Below are 11,077 nucleotides of genomic sequence, written 5' to 3' on the forward strand. Positions count from 1 at the left end.
GGTAAGAGATGGTACGGTGGGAAGGAAAATATTTGTTGAGAAATTCTTCTTGCATTGCCGCCCAAGTCGCAATGGATTGGGGGCGCAAGTTCTCAAACCATTGTTTTGCATGATCCTTCAAAGAGAATGGAAAAAGTTTGAGTCTCAAAATTTCTTGTGAGCATGTGACATCACCAAAAGTAGTACACACCGATTCAAAATCACGCACATGGGAATATGGTCGTTTCGATTCCATTCCATGGAATTTGGGAATCATTTGGAACATTGACGGTTTAAGGCTCACATGTTGTTGGTTCGGTGGCATGATGATGCAAGAAGGTTGGGTTTGCCTTGCGGGATGTGTAAGCTCCCGCAAAGTGCGATGCTCTTGGGCTTGGGCATGAAGGTATTCCATAGGAGGAGGTGCATGAAAGTTTTGCCCAAAAGGAGCATATTGTGGCACTTGTGGCATTTGGTAATACATGGGATGCATATAATTATATGGGGGAGGCATATGGTATGCGGGAGGCATATTGGGAGGTGGGTAGACATTTTGTGGGGCAAATTGCGCCGCATTGTCTTGTTGAAGTGGTTGAGGTGCATTTTGCAAAGCCTGCTCAACTTGAACATTTTGCAAATTTTGGGCATTTGGTGCATTTTGGGCATTGCCAATTTGGACATCTTGCCCTTGCACCGGATTCATCAACTCATCAATATTCACATGTTGCAAAAGACGACGCAATGCATCAAGATTCATATCACCCCCACGTACACTCCCCGCATCACTCACATTTATATCACCACCTATCCCATCTCTATTAGACCCATGCCCACTAACATTATCTCTAGGTTGAGACATGATGGCAAGGAACAATAGCAAGTAGCACACAAAAGTAGCAATCAACCACGTCAAGTAACACAAGATTTTTTTTTCAATTAATGAATAACCAAGAACAATATTAAGCAAGAACAAGAGCAAGGATAGGAATAGAGCAACAATCAACCTTAGGAACAATAACACACCAAGATGTAACAAGTAGTGATAAAAATAAAAATGCGCAAAGCTCTCTCAAACAACGCAGCACTACCAAGCAACAAACAAGGTGGCATCCATCGCCCACAGGAATCTAAGTTAGCCCCATCCGCCAAATTCTCCTCACAAAATTTTATTTTATTTTTTTCCTTTTTTTCCGCTCTTTTCAGCAACTACACTAAATCAACTACACTAGAAAGCAAGTAAAAGGGAGGAACGAAGTTTCCCTTGAAGCGTGACCGTGCTCCTTCCTTATTTGATGGTGTTTAATAGCATAAAGCTAGCATCTACAAGCCACCCAGCTCCTTCTTTGACATTCGCTTCCCCGGCAACGGCGCCAAAAACTTGACCGACACCAAAGTGTGTGTGTGTACTTACCCCAAGTGTAGGGTATCGTCAAGTAATAAACCGGTGAGTCCGGTATCGATCCACGAGGAAGCAATGCAAATTTGAAGTGAATGATATGCAAATGACTAGCTAACACTAATAAACACAATGAATATCAAATAAAAGCAAGTAAAAGAAATGGGCCGAATGACTCGGTAGCATAAGCGATTTTGTAATCAAAGTGAGCACAAAGTGGATTTAAAACAATTAATTAAAAAAACCTAGTCTCTAGTCCGTCCCGGTGGCTACTCGGTTCTCATACTCAAGGTATCATTGCAAACACACACAACCATACACAATGCATTGTGTGATACTATCAATCATGTATATGCAAAGAGAATTGGGATATAAGACTTCAATTCATACATGTAGGCCATCGGGTCTCTTAATCTACGATGAACGCAAAGGGATAAGCACCTAGTATTATGGATTAATGTTCCCCCTTGGGGCTCGGCTTGGCTAACACCCTAGTTTCACACTCAAAGATCGATTAACCATAACTCTCCCATGCACATTCCTAAATTAACCCAAAACCCCATCATCAATACACATAATTAATAGCTATGCAATGAAAAACTCAATTAATTAAGGAAATCATGCAATGGGTTTAACAATTCTCAATCGAACACATTAGATGCAATCCCTAGACTAGACAATCCAAGAATACAATCAAATATGTCATTCCCATAGATCCAATCACACAACTATCACGAAATTAAAAGAGAGAAATCGAAGCTACGATTCTTTGAGCATACCTTGAGTAATCGAAACCTTGCACCCACCATTCGGGATTAGAAACTAGAGAAGAGAACTACCCACTCATGATAATGAGAATAAACATCAATTTTATAGATGAAAACCAATGTTTACAATCAAGATCACAAGAACTAAGTAAAATCCTAGAGAGAGAAAGAGAGAGAAAAACAATGGAGGCAAGAAGTTGGAGGAGATGAATTGTGTGAAGGAAGACCCAATCTTAGGGGTTTCTCCTCTTTTTACAATAGAAATTACCTATCTACCCTTATAAAGTCGTTCCCCATTGGTTACAAGCATGAGTTACCCCAAATACCCTTAAAATTCTAGTGCAGAAAAATTGCAGTTCCGCGGTGGGTGTCCGGACGGCACTTGAGGTGTCCGGACAGGTGTCCGGACACTTTCTGAATCCCAGCTTCTTCTTTCAGCTCCAAAGGTGATCAATTCAGTCATTTACGCCCGATTTCCTGCAAAACCAACGGGAAACATGTATAAGAGTAAAATTACTTTATTTTAACACAAATGCATTACTATAAGCACTAGGACCTCCTAATTAGATGATATTAGGACCTCAAACTAGAGGTCCGATCACCCAACCCAACCCAACCCATATTAGATGGGTTATTGAGTAGTTGTCTTTAAGACAATTGTTGGTAACCTACGTCAGTTACAAAGATGTAACTGACGTTGTTCTCTCTTTAAAGGAGAGAACACAGTACAGAGAAGAATCTCTCCGTCAAAATCTTCCATACACTTTGATATTGGAGAATCAAAGTTTACAAGCAAATAAAAAGTGTTCGTACTGTGGAATAGTTTTTGGTTCTAGTAATCAAGTCGGAAACCGATCATCGTTTATTCATACCGATCAAGAAATTAGTAAGTTTTTCGATTTCTCCTTAGAAACACTACATTGGTATCAGAGCAGAGCCATAGGTTGTTTCTATAATGTTCAATCTGATTTGCATGATTAGAACATATATACATGGCTGAAAGTTGTGTAAATCAGGTTTATGTTCTTCAAAATTCATGAATAAAACTGAAATTTTGAGTTCAAAATCGAGTATCATATATAATTTTACTATAAACGAGTTTGGTATGGTTGGAAAGCTCTTGAAACAAGCTTTCTAACGGATATTTTTGGGAAAGTTTTGGAGAACTATGTGAATTGATATGATTTTTCAAAGATTTGAATCGAAACTGGTTTGAATTTTCTGGTTTTATGTTTTCATTGACGAATTACAGTCGCGAGTTTAAAGTTTGAACATCAAACACTAATTTAGAATATTGTAATGGTAAATATAAGACCAGAAACGAAATCGGGACACCCTATTTGTCCAGATCGGAAACAAATTTTGGCCAAAAACACCGAAGAAGGTGGCGTGTGTCGATCACATGCTTGACAGAGCGCTCATGCGTCGGTTGACTTTGCCCAGTCAACTGACCAAGTCAAATAGCTGATGCAGGTCGGGCGGATACGGGTCGTGTTTGACCCGCGCCCTATAACAGATTATGCTAAATCTGTTTCAGGCGCACCAGATGCACGTGTAATGCACCGTCGATCATTAGACCATTCAACTTGTGATGGCGCGTGAGAGCGCGTGCACCGTTTGATTTTCATTCTGTTTTTTCCAGATTAATTAAAATAATAATTTCTATTTTTCTATTATTTTTCTGTAATTTTTTGGTAACCGAAAAATCATTACATATGATAATTAAATAGATAAAAGTTTAATTTTTAATGTGATTTAATTATTTGTGTTTGTAGTGGCTACAAGAGCACAACAAATACACTTATTGGGATATAGAAAAAAAATCCTAGTCACACCATGCATCTACACATATATCATATGTATAATTGGATGAAAAATTTGTGAATTCGGGGTGTTCATGAGTTCTACATCGAGCAACAAATTCAGATTGTTTTTTATTCTCTACCGGAAGAGTGGAACATGGTTCGAGACTCATTGAAGCAAAGGTTGAGCACGTTGAGTTTGGAAACTCTCGTGGATGAGCTGCTGCTAGAGAGGGAACGTCAGTATGCTAATATGGGTATACGACGCACTGGTCGTAGCGCAAATCATTTGGATTTTGTTGCTCAATTTGTTCCATGGTATGAGGTGCACGAACTTGGTGAACATAACGAAGAAGATGAAGATGACATGAAAAAGGATCCTGATTATGTTCCTAGCATGTGATTTATGTTGTATTTATTTTATTTGTACATCTTTCTTATATATATACATATTTATGTATTTGATGTACATATTGGATATTTTCATTAATGGCATGTTTATTTTATGTAATTTCTTTGTTTAATTACAATAAATGTGCATGAATATAAATGTCATTAAATAGTGAGAGTTATTAGATGAACTAATAACTAAAATATTTTGCACTTGTTTGAAAGGCAAAAACAACAATTGTTTCAATTGTGGCAAACCCAGTCACTTTGCTTGTGATTGCATTGAGCCAAAGGTAATGTTTGACCACTTTAGTCTCTCTAACTTGTATGTTAGTAGTTGCTTAATGCTTGTTGAATCCGTGTCTTATTGGACTATAGACTCAGTAGCAACCGACCACGTAGCAAGGGACCGAACAGCTTTTGTAGATTTTCGTCGGATTCCAAAGGGGAGTAGATACATGGGGAACAACGCTTCCGTGATGTGCTCGGGATCAGTACCTGTAAGCTAGAGCTACGGGGAGGTCGCGCACTCTATCTCCTTGATGTGCTCTATGCTCCAGAAGTTCGACATTGTTAATATTGTACTTAATGACAATGCATCTATCTTTGTTGTTGGAAATTCCAGTTCTATTCCCAATACTAATAGTGCATTATGGCATGCTAGATTACGACACATTGAGCAGGACCGATTAAATAGATTGGCTCGAGCAGGTCTCTTAGGATCTCTCGCCAAAGTAGAATTGCCCACTTGTGAGCATTGCCTAGCTGGAAAAGCAACTAGATTACCATTTGGCAAAGCCAAGAGAGCCAATAGTCCATTACAACTTATTCATTCTAACATATGTGGACCAATGAATGTAAGGGCTAGGCATAGTGTCGTATATTTCATCACTTTTATAGATGATTTCACACGTTTTGATCATGTTTATTTGATTTCACACAAGTCTGAAGCATTGGACTGCTTCAAACAATACACCAATTTGGTGGAGAATCAATTAAACACAACGATCAAAGCTTTAAGGACCGATCGAGGTCGTGAATATCTGTCTGACCAATTCAAAAAATTTTGTGATGAAAAGAGTATAGCTCGACAGCTAACTATTGCTTATACTCCGCAACAAAACGGCATAACAAAAAGAAGGAATAGGACCCTATTAGACATGGTTAGGTCAATGATGGAACAAACCAATTTATCAATTTCCTTTTGGGGAGATGCAATATTGATTGCTGCCTACATTCTTAACCGTGTGCTGTTGGGTCTAAATTAACCTTACTAGCAAGTGTACTAGTCGGCGACTACAGCACAATGATAAGCAAGGGTCGAATCCACAGGGACGGTGTTATATCTAATCCAAATTTATACTTGTATTTACGTATGGACAATGCAAACAAAAGTAAAGTTCAACTCAAGATTGTTTGGTTGGGTAATTAAACTAAAACAAGCAAATAGTAAAGTATTTTTGGTATTTTCTTTGAATAAGGATGTAACTAATGCAAATGAGATAAACACCAAGGCTTTGGAATCCCCCTTGGGAAATAACTTGCGATGACACAAATTCACACACACATTTGCTAATTCGGGCATAACGAATCCGTACCTAAGTCGGTTTTAGCGCACCTAAGTCAAATCTCCCTAAAATCGATTACTAGCCATCTTATTGGTCTAGGTCGGATATTCCTAAATACATTCTAGCCATCTTATTGGTCTAAACATGCATAGGAATTCATGGAGTTCTATGGAGATTAGGATTCATACAAATTGTCACCTAATTAAAGGGAGACACATTCATAATCAAGTGTTTCAAGAAGCATAATCTACTTGACATATTATTGTCTAAGCAAATTCTCCAAACAATTTCATCCAAAAACCTAAAGTGTTGGCCAAACACCACAAGCATGAAGAAATTGCAATCAAACATAGAAACACAAGATTTATACCCAAATCAACTCATATGTATGTAAATCAAGTCATAAACAAAGTCATCAAACCCAAGGCTTCATCCTAGCCTTGGCACAAGAGATTTAGTTACGCATAATGAGAGAAAAACACAAAAGGAGAGATGAGAAAATCATGAATAAACCCAATTAGTTGAGTAGATCCAAGTTGAGCTGAAGAATCTCTCCTCCTAGCTCCAAGAATCGCCTTCCCCCTCTGGTTTCGCTTCCCAGAATATCAGTTCTAGGTCCAAAAACCCTCGCAGCTCGGACAAATCGCGACTTAAAACACCCCAGAAAATTGCTTTTCACGCCTAGGCGCGTTGTTTTCACGCCTAGGCGCACCACGCCTAGGCACACGCCTAGGCGCACGCCTAGGCGCAATCCTAGGCGTGCACAACTTAAAATTCAAGTCCAACTCTCTGGACTGGGCGTGCAGGAGTGATCCTGGGCGTGCACAATTTGTGCGCCTAGGCGCGCCACGCCTAGGCGCGCGCCTAGGCGCGTTACCCCTAGGCACATTATTCAAATGACCATAACTTCTCCATATGACCTCCGATTGGCATGATTTTAGATTCTACGGAAAGCTTGAGATGTCTAGTTTCCAATGCCTTTTGTTGCGCTCAATTCCAATAATGTGACAGAAAGTTATGACTATTTGAACACACGAAGGTCGGTGGACATTTTCTTCAATTCAGCCCTTTTTCCGTCGCTTTTCATCCAAACCGCAATCAACCTATCAAAATACAAATCAACACATAAATACACTCATTATTTATCAAAAGAAAGCTTAAGAGGGGGATATTTCTACCAAAAACAATAGGTATTATCATACCTATCAAACACCCCACACTTAAACCTTGCTTGTCCTCAAGTAAAACTAAACAAAGTACATCTAACAACTAACATCCTAACTCACTAACGCAAGAATCGCGATTGCATTTAGCATATGCAACAAGCCGTTAAACCCCTAGGTGTCCCTAGTGGAGGAGTTTTGTCTCCTGAGGGCTTACAAGAACGACACCCACAAACGTTTCAAGATAACTCAAATCAAACATATGTGAGGGAAATCGCTAGAATCGAAACAATATACATCAATGCCATGCAATCAAAAAGATGTGGAGATCCCACACTTCATCCAAACATATACTAAGTGAAGATTATCCGTCTACTCAATCACTTCGTCTACATTAAGTGCGTGCAAAGAAGAAATGTATAATTATTTGGCTTCCAAGAGTTCATAGGCGCCAAACATAGTCACATTCCAAGAATTTCAAGAACAGTCAAGTAGTAATACCAAGGCACTTTTATTTATATACATACTTCTCTTCTTCTTCTTATTATTATTTTTTATTTATTATTATTATTATTATTATTATTTTTTTACTAGGCCCGTGCAATGCTCACTCCTTTAAGCTTTCTAGTCAACCCATGTAACGAGTTCTCAACCAATGACTCCCAACCAGTTGGTTTAGGGCATTATGTGATAAAGCACGCCTCGGATCAATCACTCGAGTTGAAAAGGCTTCGAAGTTAAGCTAGACTAGTATGTTCATCATGATTGTCTTACCTTTTTACGCGAAACTCGAGTTGGTTAGACAAGAGCCCCGGTTACTCGGCAAGATCACAAGAGCGGAACATGCTTTTAATCATCATCAAATTTATTTTTTTTTTCATTTTTTTTTAACATGCATGTAATTAACTAGTGCCAAGAATATAACTAACACGGTGTTCTAGATCATCTTAGAGAAAGTCCACATCCAACATCTATTCACCCAAGTCATACCCCACAAGCACACATTCTCGTGCAGGTGAATTACAGTGATTGTGCAATAGAGTAGACGTCAAGCATATAGAAGGATATGATGGGTTCCACAAACCAAGATTAGCTGCATTTCAATATAGCACTCAATTCAACAGAAAATTCCCATAAATATGCAAGATTCAAGCACTGAATTTTTTTTTTTTTTTTTTTTTAAATTCAGCTACTACAAAAATCATGTGAAATTTTGCACAAGATACTCCATATGCAGTCCACCACCCCACACTTTAAAGAATGCATTGTCCTCAATGCAAAACATAACAATGTAATAATGCACTAAAAAGAGGACAAGTTGAAACAATACAACCTGGGGTTGGAGTCATGCATCAAGTGGACTGGGGTACTGGCCTAGCCACAATTCTTCAATGTTTTCATGAACCCTTTCGAGCATATGAACCCTTTTTTTTTTTATTTTTTTTTTATTTTTTTATACCCACACGCCTAGGCGTGTATAAGGTGCGCCTAGGCATGGTCTGGCTATAAACATAATGCCCAGAAATTTAAACTTTCTTCATTGGGTTGCCTCCCAAGTAGCGCTAAGTTTAATGTCTTCAGCCAGACGTAGTTGTACTGATTTGGAGAAATCACCACAAGCCTCAACACCTTCACAACAATTCTTGGGAAACAAATCAAGGAGGATGGTGCATAGGATACTTTCCATTCAGAATCCCCGAAACATTTGGCCCACAGAATTCAAGTTGGCGAGCCACAAATTTCCACCCTTTTTCTATCTTAGAATTCGTTATTGTGAAAGTACCATGGATAGACAATTTCAATGTCTCAAAAGGAGCACTTGTTTTACCTCTCAACATTGTTTTGGACCGTGCCTTTTTCAACTTCCTTGCTCTTGTCCGCACGCCTTTCAAAGTTGGAGATAGCTTGCTAGTAAAAAGGGAAGTAGCCAAGAGCTCGTTGGATATTGGCGATGATGGAGTCCTTTTGCTTTCAATGCTATCACCAACCACATATTCCACAACCTCATCACTTGAAGCTGTTTTTGTCAATAAATTCACTCTCTCATTGCCTACCATATCAACATGAAGGCATTCTCTAATGACATCCGGACTCTTGATAGCCTTAAAGATTTTGAACTCAATGGTCTTGTCAAAGACTGTCATTGTGAGCATGCCCTTTTCCACATCTATAATGGTCTTTGTGGTAGCCATGAAACCACGGCCTAGAATGAGTGGTACATCTCTTGTCGGATTAGGTTCACCCTCCATATCAAGCACCAGAAAATCCACCGGAATAACAAAATCACCCACCTTTACTAAAACATCTTCAACTAACCCAAAAGGATGCACTAAAGAGCGATCAGCTAGTTGGAGAGTGACTGAAGTTGGTTTCAACTCACCTATCTTCAAAGTAGTGTAAACAGAATAAGGCATGATATTTATACTTGCACCAAGATCCATCAAGGCCTTTTCAATTTCTTTCTCTCCAATAATACAAGGAATGGTAAAGCTACCCGGATCTTTTAATTTGGGCGGGAGCTTCTTTTGTAAAATAGCACTCGTTTCTTCGGAGAGAAATACTTCTTCATGATCACCTATCTTCCTTTTGTTAGTGCACAACTCCTTCAAAAATTTTGCATATGCGGGAATAGACTTAATTGCCTCAATGAGTGGAATATTAATCTCCACTTTCTTCAAAACTTCAAAAATATCCCGATTATACTTGCTTTTCTTAGCTGGGGCAAGACGAGATGGAAAAGGCACTTTTGGAACATACTCTTCTACTTCCGGCTTTTCCTTCTCAACGTGAGGTATTTTGGAGGCACTTGGCTCCACCACTATAGGCTCATCATGATTCTCACCTTCAAGCTTTTTATACTCAATCTTGTTATCCACATTTTTCCCACTTCGCAAAATAGTAATAGCATTAGCATCCTCATACTGCTTAGGATTTACCTCAGGTTGACTCGGTAGCTTTCCTGGCTGTCTTTCACTCAAGGCATGAGCAAGTTGTCCTACTTGCATTTCAAGCTTTGCGATAGATTGAGTATTACTGGAAACAGTTTGTTGCAACTGAGTCATTGACTTGCTCATCTCTGCTTGGGAATGTTGCATTGTGACTTGTGATTGAGCAAGTTGGGAAATAAGGTCCTCCATAGTAAACTTCCTTGCATCTTGAGAAGGTGGTTCTTGTCGTGGAGCTTGCCAAGGTCTGGGCCCTTGATTGAAATTCTGGGGTGAAGCATAGGAGAAATTGGGGTGATTCTTCCATCCTGGGTTATATGTGTGAGAAAAGGGATCATTCTGCTACCTATGAAAAGGTTGAACTGCATTAACTTCCGCTTCAGGAAATGTCCCACTTCTAGAACATACATGAGTAGGATGATCGGTGCCTCCACAAATGCCACAAGGCTCCAGATTTCTACTCAGCAAAGTCACTACCGCATCCAATTTCCTAGCCACAGATGCCATCTCTGAATTTGAAGCACTAGCCTCATAAACCACGTGTCTAGGAGCATCAAGATCACGATTATCCCATTGTGAGGAATTTGCCACCACAGTCTCAATAATTTCATTGGCCTCAGTCGGTTCCTTAGCCATAATATTTCCTCCAGCAGCTGCATCTAACCTATGGCGGCATTCATCAGCCAGATGTTGGTAAAAGTATGATATAATCTGCCATGGCAAGAATTGATGATGTGGGCAACCAATCAATAAAGTTTTATATCGCTCCCAAGCCTTAAAAAGTGGTTCTCCCTTGTTCTGCCTGAAATGGAAAATCTGATCTCTAAGCCTCTGTGTCCTTGACTGAGTATAGAATTTCTGAATAAACTTAGCAGAAAGTTGATCCCAAGAAGTGATAGAATTTGGTGGCAAAGTCTTGAACCAGATCTTAGCACCTTCCTTAAGAGAAAAAGGAAATAGCTTCAACCGTATGAACTCTTCAGATATGCCCTGAATTTTTTGAGTGCCACAAATCTCCAGAAAATTATCAATGTGATCACTAGCATCTTGATTTTCCGCTCTTGAGA

At 39.2% G+C, this 11,077-nt stretch overlaps 1 non-coding gene across 1 annotated transcript; it reads left to right on the forward strand.

The window, feature by feature from the left end:
* Positions 1-10,734: 10,734 nt before the first annotated feature.
* LOC120008308 lies at positions 10,735-10,841 on the forward strand. Its single transcript, XR_005470435.1, has one exon. It is a non-coding gene; the product is annotated as a small nucleolar RNA R71 (small nucleolar RNA).
* Positions 10,842-11,077: the final 236 nt, after the last annotated feature.

The sequence above is a fragment of the Tripterygium wilfordii genome, chromosome 10 (assembly GCF_013401445.1).
Source record: "Tripterygium wilfordii isolate XIE 37 chromosome 10, ASM1340144v1, whole genome shotgun sequence".
NCBI classification, from domain to species: domain Eukaryota; kingdom Viridiplantae; phylum Streptophyta; class Magnoliopsida; order Celastrales; family Celastraceae; genus Tripterygium; species Tripterygium wilfordii.